General features: G+C 41.7%; 1 pseudogene across 1 annotated transcript; it reads right to left on the bottom strand.

The window, feature by feature from the left end:
* Window positions 1–8,241: 8,241 nt before the first annotated feature.
* LOC309657716 (HIG1 domain family member 1A, mitochondrial pseudogene) lies at window positions 8,242–19,246 on the bottom strand (annotated as a pseudogene). The gene is made up of 2 exons: window positions 19,184–19,246; window positions 8,242–19,135 (listed from the first exon to the last, which is right to left on the bottom strand). The product of its transcript is annotated as an HIG1 domain family member 1A, mitochondrial pseudogene (transcript).
* Window positions 19,247–20,870: the final 1,624 nt, after the last annotated feature.

A 20,870-nucleotide genomic window follows, 5' to 3' on the forward strand; every position in this document is an offset into this window, starting at 1 on the left:
CTGCTTGCTTTTTTTTTTTAGATTTTTAAAAACTGAGACAGTCGATTTATAATATTATATTGGTTTCAGGTGTACCACATAGTGACTCAAAATTTTTATAAATTATACTACATTTTTAGTTATTATAAAATATTGGTTATATACACTGTGCTTTATAATATATCCTTGTAGCTTATTTATTTTGTATATAGTAGTTTGTACCTCTTAGTCCCCTACCCCATCTTGCCCCTTCCCCTGTCCCCCTCCCCACTGGTAACCACTAATTTGTTCTCTATATCTATGAGTCTGTTTATTTTTGTTATATTGACTAGTTTGTTTTATTTTTTAGATTCCACATATAAGTGATGACATACAGTATTTGTCTTTCTCTGACTTATTACATTAAGCATGACACCCTCCAGGTTCATCCATGTTGTGACAAATGACAAAATTTCATTCTCTTTTATGGCTGAGTACTATTCCATTTTATATATATATGTGTATATATGTATGTATGTATGTGTGTGTGTGTGTGTGTGTGTGTATATATATAAAACACAACTTCTTTATCCATTCTTCTGCTGATGGACACTTAGGTTGTTTCCACATCTTGGCTCCTGTAAATAAAGCTGCTATGAACATTGGGGTACATGTATCTTTTTGAATTAGCATTTTCATTTTCTTTGGATATATACCAGTTATGGAATTGCTGGATCATATGGTAGTTCTATTTTTAATATTTTGAGGAAACTCCATTCTGTTTTCCACAGAGGCTGCACCAATTTACATTCCCCCAACAGTGTACGAGGGTTCCCATTTTTCCACATCTTCACCAGTATTTGTTATTTGTGTTCTTTTTGATGATAACCATTATGACAGGTGTGAGGTGATATCTCATTGTGGTTGTGATTTGTATTTCTGTATTTCAGTTAACAATGTTAAACATCTTTTCATATGCCTGTTGACCATCTGTATGTCTTCATTGGAAAATCATCCATCTGGGTCTTCTGCCCATTTCTCAATCAGGTTGTTTGTGTTTTTTGATATTAAGTTGTATGAGATGTTTATATATTTTGGATAGTAACCCCTTATCAGTCTTATCATTTGCAAATATTTTCTCCCATTTAGTAGATTGTCTTTTCATTTTGATGATGGTTTCCCTTGCTGTGAAAAAGCTTTTCAGTTTAACTAGGTCCCATTTATTTATTTTTTCTTTTGTTTCCTTTGCCTTAGGAGACAGATCCAAAAAAATATTGCTACGATTTATGTCAAAGAGTGTTCTGCCTATGTTTTCTTCTGCGAGTTTTATGGTTTCCAGTCTCACATTTAGGTCTTTAATCCATTTTGAGTTGATTTTTGATGTGGTGTGAGAAAATGTTAATTTCATTCTTTTGCATGTAGCTGTCCAATTTTCCCAGCACCACTTGTTAAAGAGACTATCTTTTCTGCATTGTATGTTCTTGCCTCCTTTGTAGATTAATTGACCAAAAGTGCATGTGCTAATTTCTGGGTTCTCTGCTCTGTTCCATTAACCTGTATGTCTGTTTTTGTGCCAGTACCATACCATTTTGATAACTGTAGCTTTGTGGGGGGCCCGGGCCTAGTGCTGGCTTACTGGTGGGTGAAGCCAGGTCCTGGGGCTCTTGCCAGCCCACTGGCAGGCAGAGCCAGGTCCTAGGGTCTGGCTGCAGGCCCATGGGTCCCAGACCTAGTGTTGGGCCACTGGTGGATGTGGCTGCTTCCTGACACAGCTGGCTGTGGGGTCTGGGGTGTCCCAAAGTTTGTGTTGGCCTGCTAGGGCCCAGCTGGTCTCAGAGCTGGTGCTGGCCTGCTGGTGGGTGGGCTTGGTCCATAGGCTGTGGGGCTGAGGTTTTCCTGGGGCTGGTGTCTGCCCACTGGTGGGTAAGGCTGGTCCCAAGGCTAGACCAGGCTTGCTGGTGAGCAGGACTGGGGATTCCTGGGCTGGTGCCTTCCCACTGTTGAGTGGAGCTGGGCCCCAGGGACTCTGGCTGTGTCCCAGTCCTGGGACCAGCAGACTGGTGGTTGGAGCTGGGTCCTGAGGCTGGTAAGGTAGAGGGAGGATTACAGAATGGCACTTTGCCAGCACCATTGTTCATGTGGTAGAATGAGTTCCCCATAACAGCTGCCGCCAGTGTCTGTGTCCCCAGGGTGAGCTTCAGTGGCCTCCTGCCTCTTTGGAAGACTCTCCAGGATCAGCAAGTGGGTCTGACCCAGACTCCTTTCAAATTACTGCTTCTGTGCTGGGTCCCAAAGCATCTGAGATTTTGTGTGTGCCACTTACGAGTAGAGTCTCTGTTTCCCACAGCCCTCTGGCGCTCCCAATAGTAAGCCCCGCTGGCCTTCAAAGCCAAATGTTCTGGGAGCTCATCTTCCTGGCACAGGAGTCCTAGGCTGGGGAGCCTGATGTGGGACTCAGACTCCTTGCTCCTTAGGGAGAACCGCTGCAATTGTAATTATTCTTTTGTTTGTGGGTCACCCACCTGGGCTTATGGGTCTTGACTATCCTGAAACTCCACCCTTCCTAACTGTCTTGTGGCTTCTTCTTTCTATCTTTAGTTGTAGAAGATCTTTTCTGGTAGGTTCTGGTCTTTTTCATTGGTAGGTGTTCTGTAATTTTGGTGTGCCCATGAAAGGAGGTGAGCTCAGGATCTTTCAACATCACCATCTTGGCCAATCTCCCTAGAACTCCACTTGCTTTTCCACTCTAAAATTAACATAAGCACTTTAAGGAAAACGAAAAAATATATACAAAAGAGTTAACTACATTCCCACCACTCTTTTTTTTTTTTTTTTTTAAAAATAAGTTTCTTTTGCTGTTTTTATTTATTTATTTATTTATTTATTTATGGCTGTGTTGGGTCTTCGTTTCTGTGCGAGGGCTTTCTCTAGTTGCGGGCAAGTGGGGGCCACTCTTCATCACGGTGCGCGGGCCTCTCACTATCGCGGCCTCTCTTGTTGCGGAGCACAGGCTCCAGACGCGCAGGCTCAGTAATTGTGGCTCACGGGCCTAGTTGCTCCGCGGCATGTGGGATCTTCCCAGACCAGGGCTCGAACCCGTGTCCCCTGCATTGGCAGGCAGATTCTCAACCACTGCGCCACCAGGGAAGCCCTCCCACCACTCTTAACATGATCAGTTTTCATTATATTTCCTTGCATTTTTTTTCTTTGAACACACTAGATTTTTACATAGTTAATAATCATTTTGTATTTCAATTTTTATTCTTATTTTTCACATAATATATCATAGCATCTTTCATGTTATTACTTGGGCTTTATAACCAGTGACATGCCAGCTCCTGAGAGCTGACCATGAGCACTTCTTCCTAATTCTGTGTTCTTGAAATCATTCATGATGGAAATATTTAAACCATGGAAGTCAGCAAACAATACAAATCAGAGCTTTTTTTCCTCCAAGGGAGCCAGTAAAGATTTACCAGCATATCACAGTTTATAACCATTATTTTTAATGGTCACCGAATAGCTCTTTGAGTAAATACATGATAGTAAACAGTTATATGATACTTATTACATAGCAGGTACTGAGCACCTTATTCATTTAGCCATTTAATCCTAGCAGCAGAACCTATCAGGTAGGTGCTATTATCATCCACATTTTGCAGATGAAGAAACTCTGGCAGAAAGTAGTAGTAAATTGCCCACTGTCCCACTGGTAATAAGTGGGAGCAAGCCTGAGAGCTGGGATTTGAACTCTTACTGCAGCATCTTAGCCTTTACCATACCCAGCTGCTTTGTACCTCTGCTCCAGCCAACGGCTGGGCAGCCACTCTCTGAAGCCAGCACCTCTGCACCATGAATCATTCAGTGAGTGGACGGAACTGCAAGGTAGCATCTCTCACCTTCTTCCCGCAGCCTGAGTGCATGCCTGGGGAGCCCTGCCCCCACCAGCAGTTTCAATTCCCTCTTGGAACACCGCTCCGCGCTCCAGCAGAGCAGATGCACCAGCCTGCGCTGCCAGTTGCTCAGCGGGCACCACCTTCCTTGGGTTGCTTTCAGAACTGAGCTGGGTTTGGGGGGTATGCTAGCACACCCCAAGTTTCAAGGGCCATTATGACCTCAGAGACCAGGTGAGCTTCTGTATTTTTTCGGGGACAGGGACTCCATGGGTGACTTCTTTCTCCTGCCCCAAAGGTTGGCAGTGTTTTAAGCTCCTGCCAGGCAGTCAGGAACGCTGGGCAGGATTCTATTTCTGGTGCAGCTGCTGAGTTGCCAAGTGATACTGGGGCAAGTCATTTGACCTCAGCAATGATCCTTTTACAGAATAGGGGCGTCATAAGACCCAAGTGTTTTCACAGCACTCAGAAGCTGTTGCAGGCACGATGCTGTGTGTGCAGTTTAGCTGCCTGCAAGCTCTCTCAGGGCCCAGCATTCACCTTCATGGGGGCTGGGAGCCCCAGGGCTCGCATTCCATGCTCTCATGTTAGAGTGATAAGTGAAAGGTACGGCAATGGGTGGTCACTGAAGTTTGCCAGCCCAGCTTTGGAGAAGGGGCTCACATGAAGCCAAGAATAGACCATTTCATCAAGAATCGGGGCAGAAGAAATATAGTCTCAGAAGGTATGGGGGGGACTTCCCTGGTGGCGCAGTGTTAAGAATCCACCTGCCAGTGCAGGGGACGTGGGTTCAAGCTCTGGTCCGGGAAGATCCCACATGCTGCGGAGGAACTAAGTCCGTGTGCCACAACTACTGAGCCTGCGCTCTAGAGCCCGTGTGCCACAACTACTGAAGCCCGCGTGCCTAGAGCCCGTGCTCCGCAACAAGAGAAGCCACCGCAATGAGAAGCTCGTGCGCCGCAACGAAAAGTAGCCCCCGCTCGCCGCAACAAGAGAAAGCCTGCGTGCAGCAACGAAGACCCAACGCAGCCAAAAATAAAAAAAAATTTTTTTAATAATTAAAAAAAAAAGAAGGTATGGGGGTTTGATTATCATATGACTAACATCATCACTGAAACAGAAAATGTTTGTGTTCCCTACATGCAAAGCCTTGCAGTACCATAGGGATTCAATCAATATTTATTGAATAATGTCATTGTCACTCTAAGAACAAGGGAGGAGGTCTTGTAAGCATCTAGGTTCTGTCCAGTTTAGGATTTTCCCTGATCTTTCAAGTTCTCCAACCCATTAAGTGCCAAATAGGGATCCAGCCAGGATTAGAACATAGTCAACAACAAAGCTCTTTTTTCTGACAGTGTTTCCAAGAAAGGAGTTCAGAACCTGTAAATAGATGGGAGAGAGAAGGAGGAAGGGAAAGAAAGACAACGTGTAGAGGATTTGAAGGAATCGTTTATGTTTAGGATTCCCTTGCCTCTCCGTACTCAGATTCTCTTGAGTGCCTTTGATCCAAAAAGAAAAAAGAAAGAAAGAACTGGATGCTTCTACGATTCCAGATTGCAGAATTGGAGGTACAGGGGAGGATTGGGACATAGATAAGAGTTGAGGAGAAACAGAGCATTTGGGGAGTAAGAGGCAGTTGTCCTAGCCTCCTTTGTGGCAACCATCAACCAACAGAAAGAAGATGTGGGTGGAAAATAGCCATGTGAACAAAGTCCACGTTGCATGACTTGGTCTGCAGATGTTTGAAATCACGTATGATGTCTCCAGCTGGATGCATTTTTCTATTCTTTTGTAACCCCCTAAAGACTGATAACAATCGTGGGCACTTGCTGAGGCTTGTTTTCCCTCACTGTGATCTCATGTGAAGAGGAAAATTTACAAAGACAGCGATTCTGTATTTGCCATTTCTTTTTCAAAAAATGACTTAAAATACAGACCAAACTTGAGCTCCCCTGCAGTGCAGTGATGAATTTCATAATTGTGTGCATGAACTCTGCCATCTTTTACTTCTCACATGAGCCCTGACACCCGGTCCTCTCAATATGGTCACCAAATGATGCTCTCAGCCAGTGTGATGGTTGACACATGGCCTTCACTAGAGGACTCCGCGCAGTGTCCTGGGTCATCAGTTAGGAGTAATTGGCAGGGCTGACATTTGACTACAGCTAATGGCCTGAGGTGTCCAGGAGTCAGTGACTTATGCTCACTCTGACCTCAGCCCTCTAGCAAGCCTGTTTTTCTGTTTGATGGCAGTATTTCTACAACTCATCTAGACAGCACATCATACTGCTGCCCTGGGCATTTTAACAGCACAGTGGGTTATGTTCCAAACCCCTGGCAGTCTTCTCCCTCCACAGCATTGTAGTTCTTGCTGTGATTTAACTTAATTGAGAACCACCGGCTCCAAGCTTGGCCCAGGGCGGTGGCCCATCCAATCCCTTAAGCCTGAGGGGGTTTTTAGTCGGGGCTGCAAGGCATAGGCACACCAGGCAGAAGAAACGTAATCTTCCAACAGCTACTGGAGCAGGGACTGAAGCGTCAGAAGCAGTCTGAAGGAGTGCAGTTCTTTTATGATGGGGACAGTGATGAACCTCTAAAGTGTTAATGGTGTATCCAGCAGGTCAACAGGTCAATCTGTCTCCATTAGCCGGGCAGGATAAGCTTGGCATCAGAGCATGAGGTTCTCATTGGGTGCAGTGATTTTCTCCTTTCTTATATCCTTTTGGGCTGGACAGTATTATCACCTGGAGATGGAATCCTTTCTCCACTCACTCTTTGTTCTACTCTCTGAGGACTCAGTTGGTAAGATTTCAGTCTACTGCTGTGGCATTCATACATTGTTTTACCTCAACTCAGGGTAGAAAGTGCATTATTTGTAGAAACTCAGCGCATGCGCATGCCACACGCACAGAGACACACTTTGAAGCAAAAGCTTCAAAACTGCATAGGGATACTTCCAATTTTATTCGATTTTTCTTCCTCCTGCTCCTTTTTCATTTTAATACTGGTCAAGACTACTCTATTAATTTTGTAAATTACAAATGGATCACCAATCACGTCTTGAAAAGCACTAATCACATGCACACTTGGACTATCTACTTCCACTCATTCTCTGGGACGTTCTCATTGTCTTCTAGGTTTTACTATTTCTTGTGCAAATTTGCACATTTGTCAATTATTTGAAAATAATTTAGCTTGTCAATATTTATACACCTTTAAAAATTCCTCAACAGATCCTCAAAACATCTCAATACTTTACTTCATCTCTGCTACTTCATTTCTTTTCTCTGCCCCAAAGCCATTACTATATAGGAAACAGTCTGAAAAGACAGACACCAAAATGTTAACAGATTTTCTCTGGATGGTGAGATTATAAGTAATTTTTAAAATATCTAATAACTATATATTATTTGTATAAAAATAATGCAAGTTTTTACAGTGATCATTGCTATATCTAATTAAAAGTTTAGCTACTAGAGCTTTTGAAAATGTTGGTAAATTCTTCTTATGATCTTTTTAATTTTTTACTTTCTTAAGTCATTCAAAAAGAAGGTTGCAAATAAAGCCCAATCAACAGCCTTTGAAAGATATCAGTGTTTCGTAGTGTTTGTTTCTTTTTCCATAATTTTCTTCTATTCTCATATGTGTTTTTCAATTCTCCTAAAATATTTATGTATCTTTTATCAGTTTGCTAGTGTCAGTCTTCAAAAATCAGTTCTTCAGCTGGCTGACAAATCATAGGAAACTATTGCTCCTAAGTCTTATGTTAGGTAACAGATCATTCTGTCTTCCCTGAGGATTCATAATTCAGGAGCATTGTCAAACCTCAAAAGTAATAAATTGTATTTGTGTTTAATCTTTATCAGATCCAGACTAATTTGCTGATGATTAGTTGGACATTAGCAGTAATATTTTTTCATTGGGTACAATCTATGGACTTTGTGTTCCACTTAACTGTAACTTACTTCAATTTGTAGATAACAGTTGGCCCTTATATATGTATTTCTTTATGGTTTGAGGAAGTTACACTCACTCAGGGCCTCTGTTAAAATAAAGGCATGAACTACAATCTCTGGAGTGTTATTGGATCAAGTTAAATTGCCAACCTGCAAATATATCCACTTTATGTCATCTCTGACCCAGCCTAGGAAACCTCCTAGGGGAGCAAGGAAAGAAAGGAATAGGTAGTACAGGGTGGTCACCTTTCAGAGCTGGTGCTTCACATCTTCCTTCATTCACTCCCTTTTCCTATTGAGTACATTCTTGCTACCTTTCAACCCTTTGAAGCTCCCTATACTCAAGTCCTGGTTGCAAAGGCAGTTCATTGAGCCTTCAGGGAGGCAACCAATCAAAATCATCTTATGTTCCATCTTTGCCAACCTCAGAATTTATCAATTGAAATATTAAACAAAATAATAAACTAGATTTGGTTTTTTAAACTACGTTTAGTGATGGAAGCAGAATGTAAATTAAGGTCTCCCTAAGTAGAATTTTTAAATTGAATTATCCACTTTCTTATTAGAACCTCTCCCCTTTGGCACCATTCATTTCTGTGGCTAAGCACTCAGCAACGTCATGCCGTTTCCTAGGTCTCTTTTTATGTATTTTTCTCTCCTCTAGTTCTCAAGCTTTCAGAGCTACTTCCCTCTTTCATGTATGTTTATCTGTCCCATTTCTATTCTCTCAGTATTCAGCTTATCTGAAGAAGATCTTGGGATCTGAGTTGACCACACTTATGAGCTGTTAGTGTAATGTGGCAGGGATAAAAAGTTCCATAGGAGTATACCAGGCTTGGTCTTATATGGCTATCCTCCCATGTACAAATTATTAAGGCTGTATGGTCCTCCTCACGCTGTGGTCATTGCGGAAACACCAATTAAGGAAAGATGCAGCCTTTAATCAAGGAATGGGAGCCTTCCCCCTAGTGTGAATAGAGGAGACAGCCCAGAGCACAGAGGGTACAAGAATCCAGAAGTGACTTGACACCTGGCACCATAGCCACACAGAATTTATTGGGACCGAGCACCTTCTGGATCCCAGAAGTATTGGCCAATTGAAGCCCTCCTGGAGGGATCATTGGTTTAACCAGCTAGAACTGGTTTGCTCTTTCAGATCTCCACAGAGAATGGGAAGAGCAGGCAGAAATCAATTGAATTTGTTTTATGGTGAAAGTTTTCGCCGGGGAATGACTGCTTTGGGTTCCCAGCAGCTTCGCCAGGAAGGTTAATTAAATCATTATCCTGCTGACTGGCACTGAAACAGTGGATGCCTTGAATCAGCAAGGCAGTTTCAAAAGTGCTCAGCTGAAAACAGAGTTAAGACCCTCCTTGTCCTGGTCTCTAATGGTGACCCAACTCAGGGCCATTAACCTTCCACACTGACAGACTGGGTCAGCTTTCACGGAACTTGCATTAGCTGCACAATTTCCTTCGGAGCCTGATTAGGAGTCATTGGCTCTTTCATGTCAGTTCCTATAGCACCTAAAGAGCTCTGTTAAAACCTAAATGCGGAAACCCAGTGGCATTTTCCAGTGGTGATAAGGCATGCCTTATTTTCCAGGAGCACAAGCAATAAATGGGCATGTGACATCTGTTAGCTACATTGTTGCTAATTTGTATCTATTATACCTCAGAGTAAGTAAGAGGATATGCAGGGGCCTCTGGTGGTAGTCTCCACCAATATGGTCTTGATCTATAAAGATTTCTTGTCTTATCACCATGAAAAGGGATTGTGTAAACTCATCTTTCCAAAAGGCTTGTTATGAAAAAAGGCAATAATGAAAGGGTACACCAGACATACTATTCCATGGTGTCTCTTGTTTTGTGAGAAAAATTTAAATGGCAGGGTCATTAGTTGACATGGAGTTTCTGACCAGGATGTTTAGTGGCCAACTGCATAAATGATTAAGCAGAGAAAGGTGGAGTGTATTGTATTGTCTTAGCTTCCTGTTGCTACTGTAACAAATTACCACAAACTTAGTGCCTTAAAGCAACATAAATTTATTATTGAAACCGAGTCCCCGGAAAACTGAGTTTCCCTGCCTGAGTTTATGATTTACCTCTCTACCCAAAACTTTATTCTCTTTCTTGTTCCGCCCCCTGTTCCCCTCAGGATGGAGGAGTAAAAAAGAAAATGGGTGATTGAAACTGAGCAGGACCCTTTGGGGCCTTCCTGGGTACAAAAGCTCCTCCGTGTCCCCTGTTTCTTGTTTGTAGAAAAAAAGGGCTTTAGTCTCCTATACCTTTTCTGAGCTCCAAAGAACAGACTCAAGCAGTTAATAATTTTTTTAAAATTATTTATTTATTTATTTATTTATTTTTGGCTGCATTGGGTCTTCATTGCTGCGTGCGAGCTTTCTCTAGTTGCGGCCAGCGGGGGCTACTCTTCATTGTGGTGCGCGGGCTTCTCATTGCAGTGGCTTCTCTTGTTGTGGAGCACGGGCTCTAGGTGCACGGGCTTCAGTAGTTGTGGCACACAGACTCAGTAGTTGTAGTGCACGGGTTTAGTTGCTCCGCGGCATGTGGGATCTTCCCAGACCAGGGCTCGAACCCGTGTCTCCTGCATTGGCAGGCGGATTCTTAACCACTGCGCCACCAGGGAAGTCCCAAGCAGTTAATAATTAGAGAAGTGAGAGAATGCAGAAACAAAGGAAAAGCAGTAAAGAAATAAGAGTTCAGCAATAAAACAAGAGTCCTAGTTCCTCCTCAAGGGATGTACATAACAACCTGATGCATATCTTTGAGTTATTCTGCGGAGACTAAGGTCCTCACCCAGATGGAGGATAGTGGCTGTACGCTGACCACAAGCACTAGACCCGAGACTGGTTGGAACCAGAAGGTGGATGATTAAGGTTCCCAAAACATCACCCTGTGACCACACCACCAACCAATCAGAACAAAGTCCACAAGCTGCAACCTTCATCCCAAATGTTGCCTTTAAAAACCCTTCCCTGAAAGCCACCAGGAAGCTTGGGTTTTTTGAGCATGAGCTGCCTGTTCTTGCTTGATGCCTGCAATAACTGCTCTACTTTCCTTCACCACAAACTGCTGTCAGTAAATTGTCTTTGCCGTGTGGTGGGTGAGCAGATGCAAGTTCAGCTCGGTAACATTATCTTACAGTTCTGGAGGTCAGAAGTCTGAAATGGGTCTTATGGAGCTAAAATCAAGGTGTTGGCAGGGTTTTGTTTCTTCTGGGGACTCTAGGGAAATACCAGTTTCCTTGCTTTTTCGAGCTTCTAGAGGCTGCTTGCATTCTTTGGCTCATGGCCTCCAGCTAGCAATCCCATCACTCCAGCTTCTTATGTTGTCGTATCTCCTTCTCTGACTCTTCTGCCTTCTTTTCCTTAAAAGGACACTTGTGATTACATTAGACCCACGAAATAATGCACAATAATCTCCCACATTGCAAGATTCTTAATTTAAACATATCTGCAAGTTCTCTTTGCCATGTAAAGTAACATATTTGCAGGTTCCAGGGAAAAGGATGTGGACATCTTTGGGGAAGCATTACTCTGCCTACCACACCTATTAAGGGAATTGCTGCTTTTCTCTCTCAATATTAGAGCTGTTTCAAATTCCTTTGCCATGAGAGGACAAAATAGCAATGTAGATATGGTCCCTCAGAGACACAGAAACCCATTTTCCATTATCAGATGCAATTTCAGGAAAGGGCCATGTTAAAGGACCATAAAGATAACGGCACCCCCTGGTTGAACAGATGGCCTCTGCGCACAGCTCTGAGATAGGTGCAATAACAGTTTCATGGCTGGGAAGCTGGAGGAGGGAGGGCGTGTTGGGAGTGCAGGGTAGGAAGGGGGTGTTTGAAAGGTAAAATAACCTCTGAGTAGAATGCTCAGCCTTACTGTCTCCTGAGTTTCTAGGTTATTTGGAAAACCCCCCTGGGGAGAAGTCAGCCAGCCTTGAAAAATAAGAACATCCTCTTTCTTAACTGCCCTCTTGACCTTGAAAAGCTGAGATGGAGCAGGGGCTCAGAGAAATGTGGGAAAACTGAAGGAGCCTGGGCTTGGGAGTCAGACAGAATGGGGTTCCAGCCTCCACTCTGTGCAACTTGGAGCATATTGCTGAATCTTTCTGTAAAATGAAAATATCTGCCTCAGGATTGATGTAAAGACTAGACACAATATACGTAAAGCTTACAGTATACTGGTTGGCTCGTGGCTGGTGCTCAAAATAGTCAGTGCCATTATTGCTATTATTATTATTATTATCATTAGAAAAGGAAATGAAAATTGGAGTCAAGTCTTCCAGGAAAAGTTCTCACACTGTTACAACCACTAGACATTTGACCCAACCAGGGGAGAGAATTTGAGGGCAAGAATGATGTACAAAAATGACTCTCTCTTTCCCACTCCCTGTGCCCAGACACCCGTCTAGAAGAAGTCTTGCGAGAACCTTCTTAGGCTCTAAGGAAAAAAAACTGAACACAGTAACACTCTCAGTCTTTTTTTTTTTTTTTTAATATTTATTTATTTATTCATTTTGGCTGTGCTGGGTCTTAGTTGCAGCATTTGGGATCTTTAGTTGTGACATGGGAGCTCTTAGTTGTGGCATGCGGACTTCTTAGTTGTGGCATGCATGTGGGATCTAGTTCCCCGACCAGGGATCAAACCTGGGCCCCCTGCATTGGGAGCACAGAGTCCTAACCACTGGAGCACCAGGGAAGTCCCAACACCCTCAGTCTTGAAGATGCTAAAATTAAGCCAACAGGGAAGCAATTTAGTTCTTCAGATTCCTGGCTGAGTTACTCTAATTGTATTCTCTTCCCACAAATTTTGAGGTTTTGAAGAGGCTCCATCTTCCCCTCCAGTATTCAGAACTAGTTGATACGAGTCATACAAAGAGAACTCAAAATATCACTGGCAATGCTGGTGCAAGATCATGAATTTAGATCTACAACCGTGTGGGTTTACCATCAATTCACCCCAATGAGATGAACTTACTTACCCAGACCCTGGCATAGCTGGACAAGTCAGGGACACCCCAAAGTGCTGGCCCTTGACTCTGGTCTGGCCAAAAACAGATTAGAATGTCTGCGTCGTGGAGACATGCTTGCTCCAAAATAAAATAACCCCAGAGAAGCTGATGGACCATGCTTAGTTCCATCCACCAAATTCACCAATCAGAAGTCCCACCTCCTCCCATGGGCAAGAATAGGTGAGAGGTAATGAAATAGGCTAGAAGAATTACTCTAGCAGGAATTCCTTTCTCTGCATCAAAACCTGAGGCCTGGATCACTTGCTCAGGGGGAAGCCAGCTGCCAGTCATAAGACTCTCAAGCAGCCCTGTGGTTGAGGAACTGAGGTCTCCCACCAACAACCAGCACTGACTTGGCAGGCTTATGTGTGAGTCACTTTGGAAGTGAATCCTAGCCCCAGTCAAGCCTTCAAATGCTGGAGCCTGTTGTGAATGATAGATTTTGTCAATTAGGCAGATCAGACCCCCATTTGATGAGCAGCCAATCAGTGAAACAGATACCAAAACAATTGAAAATGGAGGAAGAAGATACAATTGATGTGTTGGGCAGCAAAAATGAGGTGTCTACTAAAAAGAATACCTGCTACTTGACCCCAGAACTCGGTTCTACAAACAAGGATACATTCTCAGAAAGCTATAATTTGGTCCCATCACTTCCTAGCAACTAGAGTGTCATTTTCTCTAATCTTGTATTTTCTCTTTTCCCATTTTTTTATGTGTCTGTGTACAAGAATATTGCATTTGTTTGGGGTTTTTTAATTTTTTTTTTCTTTTTAAGTAAATGGCCAATGACCAGCATCAAATGGACATGGAAAAGCTGTTTTTGTTCAATCTTTTCTCCATAATGACATACAAGTTCAACTTTTATCTTTAAATTCCGTACGTTTTTAATAAAGAAAGTGAGGGATTTAGGATAAGCTCTGACTCCTGTAGGACCACGGTGCCTTAAATCCCAAAGATGAAAACTCAAGGAGTAGAAATAATAAAAAATCAAGCTGGTTTCTTGTGATTTGAGTTTGTGCGTGTCAGTTTCTTGGGCAATGAACCCATCATCCTCAACCGATAGGCAAGAGAGTCACATAATGTTGAATGTCTAGACCTGGAAACAAACAAAAAACAAGCAAACAACAACAAACTCAACATCAAGAAGACACCAGAGCTCTGGAGGTCTCCTAACAGTATAGCCGAAGGGATGCTATGTGAAACAGAGACATGGTCAAAGGGAAAAAGGATGTACAGAAAAGAAAGACAACAAACAACAATAGAAGAAGATGGGTGAGGAAATAGCTCTCACTTGACTCTATGCCACGTGCCAGACAAATGCTCCTGGCATCACTTTTCGAAAACCACCTGGTTCTGAGAAGCAGCCACCATTGTTGTTCAGCAGGAATGTGATTGGTGAGCTCGGGTGGGAGGAGGGTGTACTAAACCTTTGATAAATACAGATGGAGTTCATACATCACCAACAATGGCATCAAGCCAGAAAAGGAAAAATGTGATTTGACTAGAAAACATCCACCATTTAAGCCATTGGCTTAAAATGTGCTTTCTCATCTTCCACACTTTCATTCCAAGGAAAGAAGACAATTGCTATGGAACCATTAATAACAATTAACCTTGGATGTTGTAAGTCTACTTATTTGAAACCCAGAAGAGTTTTGTTTCCTTAAGTAGAAGCACGCTCTAGCAGCGCCTACACTCTATTTCATCTAATTCCTCATGAATTTGTATGTACAGTAAAGCAACTCAGTTAGTATGGTCCAGGAAGATGCCGTTATATTCTGATTATGAAGACTTCAAGCCTCACAGTCAGGCATGACAGGCAGAGCGCTCATTTCCAAGAGTTAGAGTTTCCCACATGCAAGTCTGTGTCGGTGAGTGGGAATGCAGTGTCTGCCTTCCTCATAAAGTCGTGTCAATATAAACTGGAGTATTTCCTCTGTTTCCTCAGCATAAGCTCATAACTGGTGCATATACATGACTTGATGGCTTCCTCCCTTTGCAAAAGAGAAAAACAAACCCCCTGCTGCTTTTCCTAGTTTGGGGCTGCCCAGGACAGCTCTGATCACAGGTGAGGCTTCACAAAAACAAGATGCAACCACTCGCAGCTCTGTTTGAGCCCAGCAGGGCTTCCAGAACACCAGAACCCCTCTGTTCATTATGAGCTTGCTTTCCAGTACCTCACTGGGTTGCTTCTTTGTTACGAGAGGAAGGAAGGCTGTTGGAGAGGGAGGGATGCCTTCTAGGACAGGAATCTCCTTCCTCCTAGCCCCACCTGGGTGGTATACATCCACCCCCTTCAGGACAGCTAACTCTTAGGTCCTCTTGACCTCCTGATCCCATCGGCCAGAGCCCTCAAGTAGAGAAGGTTTCTGGCCTGCAGGGGACCTTGCCTTTCCCCTGGGCCCCATGCCACCTCCTCAGATGGAGTAAGAGAAAGGGAACAATTTCCTCCCTCTTCCCCCTTTGTCTCTCTCTCTCTCTCTCTTTCTCCTCCTTATCTTCCCCTCTACACACACACACACACACACACACACACACACTGTGATCTTATGATATCATAAGAAATACATATTTGGTCTTCATTCCGGTTCCTGGCACAAAGCTTCTAAAACCCTTCTAAATTCCTGAGTGGCAGGGCTGAGTGGAGCATCTTTCGTTATTCATAATAAGCCCATACCTGAGTTTATGCTAATGAGGTGACTCTTGGAGGATGGGGGCTGGTTGCCAGAGGAACCAACCACAGAGGTTGAAATGTTGGAATTTTTAGCCCTACTCCCTGACCTCCAGGGAGGGGAGAGGGGCTGAGGATTGAGTTAATCACCAATGGCTAATGATTTAATAAAAAATGCCCGCGTGGTAGAACCTTCATAAAAACCCTAAATGACTGGATTAAGAGAGCAGCTGGTGGATGGTAACTAGACTTATGGTGATCGTTTTGAAATGTGTAGAAGTATTTGTTGACTGGATAAATAAATGCACACCGTAAGGGCTTTGAGTTGAGTTTTATTCCGTGTCTTACTGAGGACTAGAGCCCAGGAGACAGTCTCTCAGATAGCTCCAAAGAACTGCTCCAAAGAGGTAGGGGAGGGGCCAGGATATAGATGAATGTTTTGCTGAGAAATACATGTAATCGAGCATACATCTTGCTAAAAGATTGCAGGCAATCACAAAAAACATATCACAAGTTAATAATTTTAGTGCTTCTCTATGGATGGGAAGATGCAACAATCTTGGGTCATTGAAATTCTTCCTTAGATATGCATCTTAACCATCTAGGGGCTCATATAGCCACAACACAGAAAGCTTCACCCTGAATTCCTTTCAGGTTGTACTGTAGGTCTGTAATGGCAGCAGTTAATCACTTGATCTTTGTAGAACTGGAATGGCAGGCAACATTTTTTGTTTATGTATTGAATCACTGTGTTGTGTAACAGGAACTAACATAGTGTTGTAGGTATTCAAAAACAAACACACACCCCACCAGAGGCAGAGGTAGGGGGATGGGGAATTCAATGAAGGCTGTCAAAAGGTACAAACTTCCAGTTATAGGATAAATAAGTACTAGGGCTGTAATGTACAACATGATAAATGTAATTAACACTATGTTATACATCAAAATTGTTAAAAGAGTAAATGCTAAGAATTCTCATTACAAGGACAAAAATTTTTTTCTATGTCTCTAATCTTGTATCTATATGAGATGATGGATGCTCACTAAACTTATTGTGGTCATCATTTCATGATGTGTGTAGGTCCAATCATGATGCTGTACACCTTAAACTTACACAGTGCTGTGTGTCAATTACATATCACTAAAACTAGAGCGGAAAAAAGAGAGTATCTGGTGGGTACGGAGGAATATTCTCCAAGCATTCAGATACCCTGCATTTCACAGAGTAATATTTATATACTCATATAGTTGAGTTTTGGGGTTTTTTTTTTAAGCATTTCTTTTTCCCTGCATTACTTGGTGTTTCTTTTTGTTTGTTTGCTTAATGGTTTTTCTTTTTAAGTTGAGAATTATGTTTTATTCAGCAGAAATTTTTAGGACTTCAAGCCCGGGAGGCAGCATCTCAAGTAACTCTGAGAGAACTGCTCCAAGGAGGCACAGGGGGAGCTAGGATATACAGGAATTTTGCAACAAAGGAAAAGTAGTCTGAACATCAAAAGATTATTGTTCATTAAAGAAAACTAGATATCTCAAGTTAAGGAATTTAGCACTTTTCTGAGCTCACTGAAATCACTCTTTTCATATGGTGTTCCTTTTTAGATTATGTATTTCTTCAGCTGAAAGTCAAGTTCATTTATTAAATACCAACTTAAAACTCAGTATCTCGAATTAGGATAGTCAAAAACAAAATAAATTTTCTTTACTTCCCTTTCCCCAAGCCATACATTACATCTACAAGAAGAAAATTCTAAATTCTGCAAGGGTAGGGATCTTTGACTATTTTGTTTAGTGATATAGTCTGGGCACCTCCGAGAGTGTTTGGCACACTGCTGGCACTCAACACTCAAGTATTCTGTCAGCAAATGAATGCATTCAAGAGCTGTCAGTCATTTACTTTGCCTTACTCCAGTTGTTGTTAATTTAACCTGGGGTTGTATGCCCACGGTATTTTCTTTTCACCATCTAAATCCTTTTCAAGAATTGCTGTGTGTGTGTGTGTGTGTGTGTGTGTGTTCACTTTCTTTAATATCACTACATTACCATGTTATCACCATGGAATGTAAATTCAGGTTAGACAAGCAAATTTCACAAGTACAATAAAGAATTCTGTAGCATACCAAAGTTTGTATAAAGTCTGACCAATCCAGCTTGCTCATAAACCACTTCCATTATAGGTAATTCACTTAGTTTAACATTTATGATTCTTGTAGAGATAATAAACATACTGCAGACATTTAAAAAGTGTTTTTTGGGGCTTCCCTGGTGACGCAGTGGTTGAGAATCCGCCTGCCAGTGAAGGGGACACAGGTTCGATCCCTGGTCCGGGAAGATCCCACATGCCGGAGCAACTAAGCCTGTGCGCAACAACTACTGAGCCTGTGCTCTAGAGCCCATGCACCACAACTACTGAGCCCATGTGCCACAGCTACTGAAGGCTGCGCACCTAGAGCCTGTGCTCTGCACGCAACAAGAGAAGCCACCGCGATGAGAAGACCACGCACTGCAACAAAGACCCAACGCAGCCGAAAATGAATAAGTAGAATAAATTTTAAAAAATAAATAAAAATTGTTTTTCATTTCCCTTTGCATTAGCACTTAAAATACACATTTCTACTTCAAAATGGCATTGACAAATTATTCTAGTATAACAGCAGCAAAATATAATTCTGCAATTTCAAAAGAGCTAAAAGGGGATCTACAATTGAGTTATTCTCACGTTTACAACTATGATTCTGAAATAAATTTACGTCTAAGCAGCTCTGTTATCAGCTTTTTAGGTTTGGTTTAAAACACACACACATACTTGCCAGGAGGTTTATAATGTTGTATTCCATGTGCTGTTCTGAAAGTGTTCCTCAAGAGCTAACCAGCCCTTAAAACAGTACTCATTCCACAAGGCAGTCAGAAAGAGTTAAATTAACTGGGGTAAATAGGATTCCTACATTACATCAAAAGTATATGATATTCTGCAGCAACTGGGAGCATTTCAGGATTGGCATGTTATCCTCTTTAGAACTAATTTCATCAGAAGAGTTTAAGCAGGTGGACATGGTATTACTATCAAGTGCATTTAAAAGTGACATGTTTCTTTTGTGCTAATTTGACTCCCCTGAATGACCTAGCTAGTGAACTAGTCACCAGTAACTTGGTCACCAGGCAAATCAAGCCTGCCAGAAAGGAAGCCAGTATTCAAATTACCATGTTATTGTCTGACCCAAACAATTTATTTTCAACATAAACATATAACCTCAATATGAGATGTCTAACTAAAACAAGCACCACTAACAAGACCAAGACAGCATCTCCTCTTCTAAGGTTTAGGTTTTACCCAGAATTCTTGATACATGGAATAGCCCATACCAAGAATCATTGTTCCCACAACAAAGCCTTGGGCTGCCATGTGCATGTGGATCAGGTGAACAGACATTTTCGTATTTCCCCTGCTCTTCAATTTAAATATATAATCCATACGCAATGATTGCTGCAAAACGTGCCATTCCAAGGGGGCCAAATGGTGCCTCTCTAGGTTTTCTAATAAGTTTAGATCCCTGATCTTCATCGTATGAAGGAGAAACATCTGTATCGCTTGACACAGTGATTGAAGACTCTTCAGACAACTACAAAACGTCTCAGGCTCCAACCGGCTTCTGGCCCACCTCCCGTACCTGCCATCCATCAGGCTTCTCCTGGTCCCGCCTGCCAAGAATGGCTTTAACGTTTGCATTCATCTGGAGCTCACTTTTGAAAATTTTTAAATTTGAAAACAAATTATAACACAGCTATCTATACTCAATTTTGCAAGGTGAATTGTTTTCGATGTTCCACTTCTTTTTTCTTACTCTGACTTTTCCAGTCTTGAGTTCTTGATTTTGAGTATTACTCTGGCGGTTGGAATTTGTATTTGAGTAATGTTTTCAGTAAGGATTCATGAATATGTGGACTGAAATAAAAATACACAACGTGAGAGCTATGAGTTTCAGTTTAATTTGGGGGCTTACTAAGGACTATAGCCTGGGAGACAGCCTCTCAGCTCTGAGGAACTGCTCTGAAGAGGTAGGTCAGTATATATGTGATTTGGGCAAAGGGGTACATGCGCTCAAGCACACATCTTGGTAGAAGGTCGCTGCTAGTCACTAGGAACAGACATCTCAGTTAATGATTTTAGTGCTTTTCTAAGTGTGGAAGATGCAAGAATCCAGGTTCATAAAAAATTCCTCCTGAAACATTTCTAACTAAGGGCCTGTTTTGCCTGTTTCCCCAGAGCACAGAGTACCTCATCCTGATCTTCACCCTGAATTCCTTTCAGGGTGAATTGTAGGTCAGCAACTGTAGTGGCTAGTGACTCGATTCTTGTAGAACTGGATGGTGGGCAACATTCTTTATTTCACAATTAGTAGATTTAAAAATCTCTGACATATTTAAGATTTCCTGGTTTTCAAATTATTTTCCTTCCATAATCTCAGAAAGAATTTTGTAAAACAGTGTCCTGGTCACACATTTTAAAATTGACATATGAAAGTTTATATTGTAAGTTTAAATAGCTACAAAAGATGTATTTTCCAACATGGTATATACTGAGTTTTTAAAATAAAACTATCCCTTTACAGTATTTAAAGTAGCCAATGGAATCTGAATATCATAGCAAAATGATATCCACCATTATCCATTTTAAAAATATATGAGCAAACTCTTTGACAATCAGAAACTTTACATCACTCTTTTTGTCTTTGAATTCATATTTCCATTCTCACAGAGAATTTGATCCTAAAAAAATCTAGTGCTTGAAAATCTTTTATTGGTCATTTTATTTTACTCTGCAATGAAAATATGGATATCAGTTGGATTTTATTAATTGATAATTGACTAAAACAAATATATTACAAATTTTAATAAAATTTTGACAAAGAGTAAAATGCTATTGGAAGTGCATCTCTTGAAGAAATGGATGTGGTTACTTTTTATTCCCCCGATCCATGTTTTTGTGGAGGAATGTTACTTATTACTAGAATAAGATAGTGTTCAATTCTATTCCTATATTTTGTTTTTATAGATATAAACACTGAGAAACCTTATTCACACAAATGTGTTTAAAATGATGAAGAGGTTTTTTTTAGAGCAATATCACTCAACTCTGTGAACTCCTGAGTTTTATGCCAAAATGTATATAGTAATTTATCATTGAAAGTTGTTGTAAATTATATCCATCTATTTTGTTGAAAGTAAAAAACGAGAAACCACTGGACTGACAAAATGATTTTTAAATCTGGTCTTGGACTCATTTATTTTTTTCAGAACTGACACAAGGGACTTCCCTGGGGGTCCAGTGGTTAAGAGTCTGCCTTCCAATGCAGG

This window comes from Balaenoptera physalus (genome assembly GCF_965194825.1).
Source record: "Balaenoptera physalus genome assembly, chromosome: 3".
Taxonomy (NCBI): Eukaryota; Metazoa; Chordata; class Mammalia; order Artiodactyla; family Balaenopteridae; genus Balaenoptera; species Balaenoptera physalus.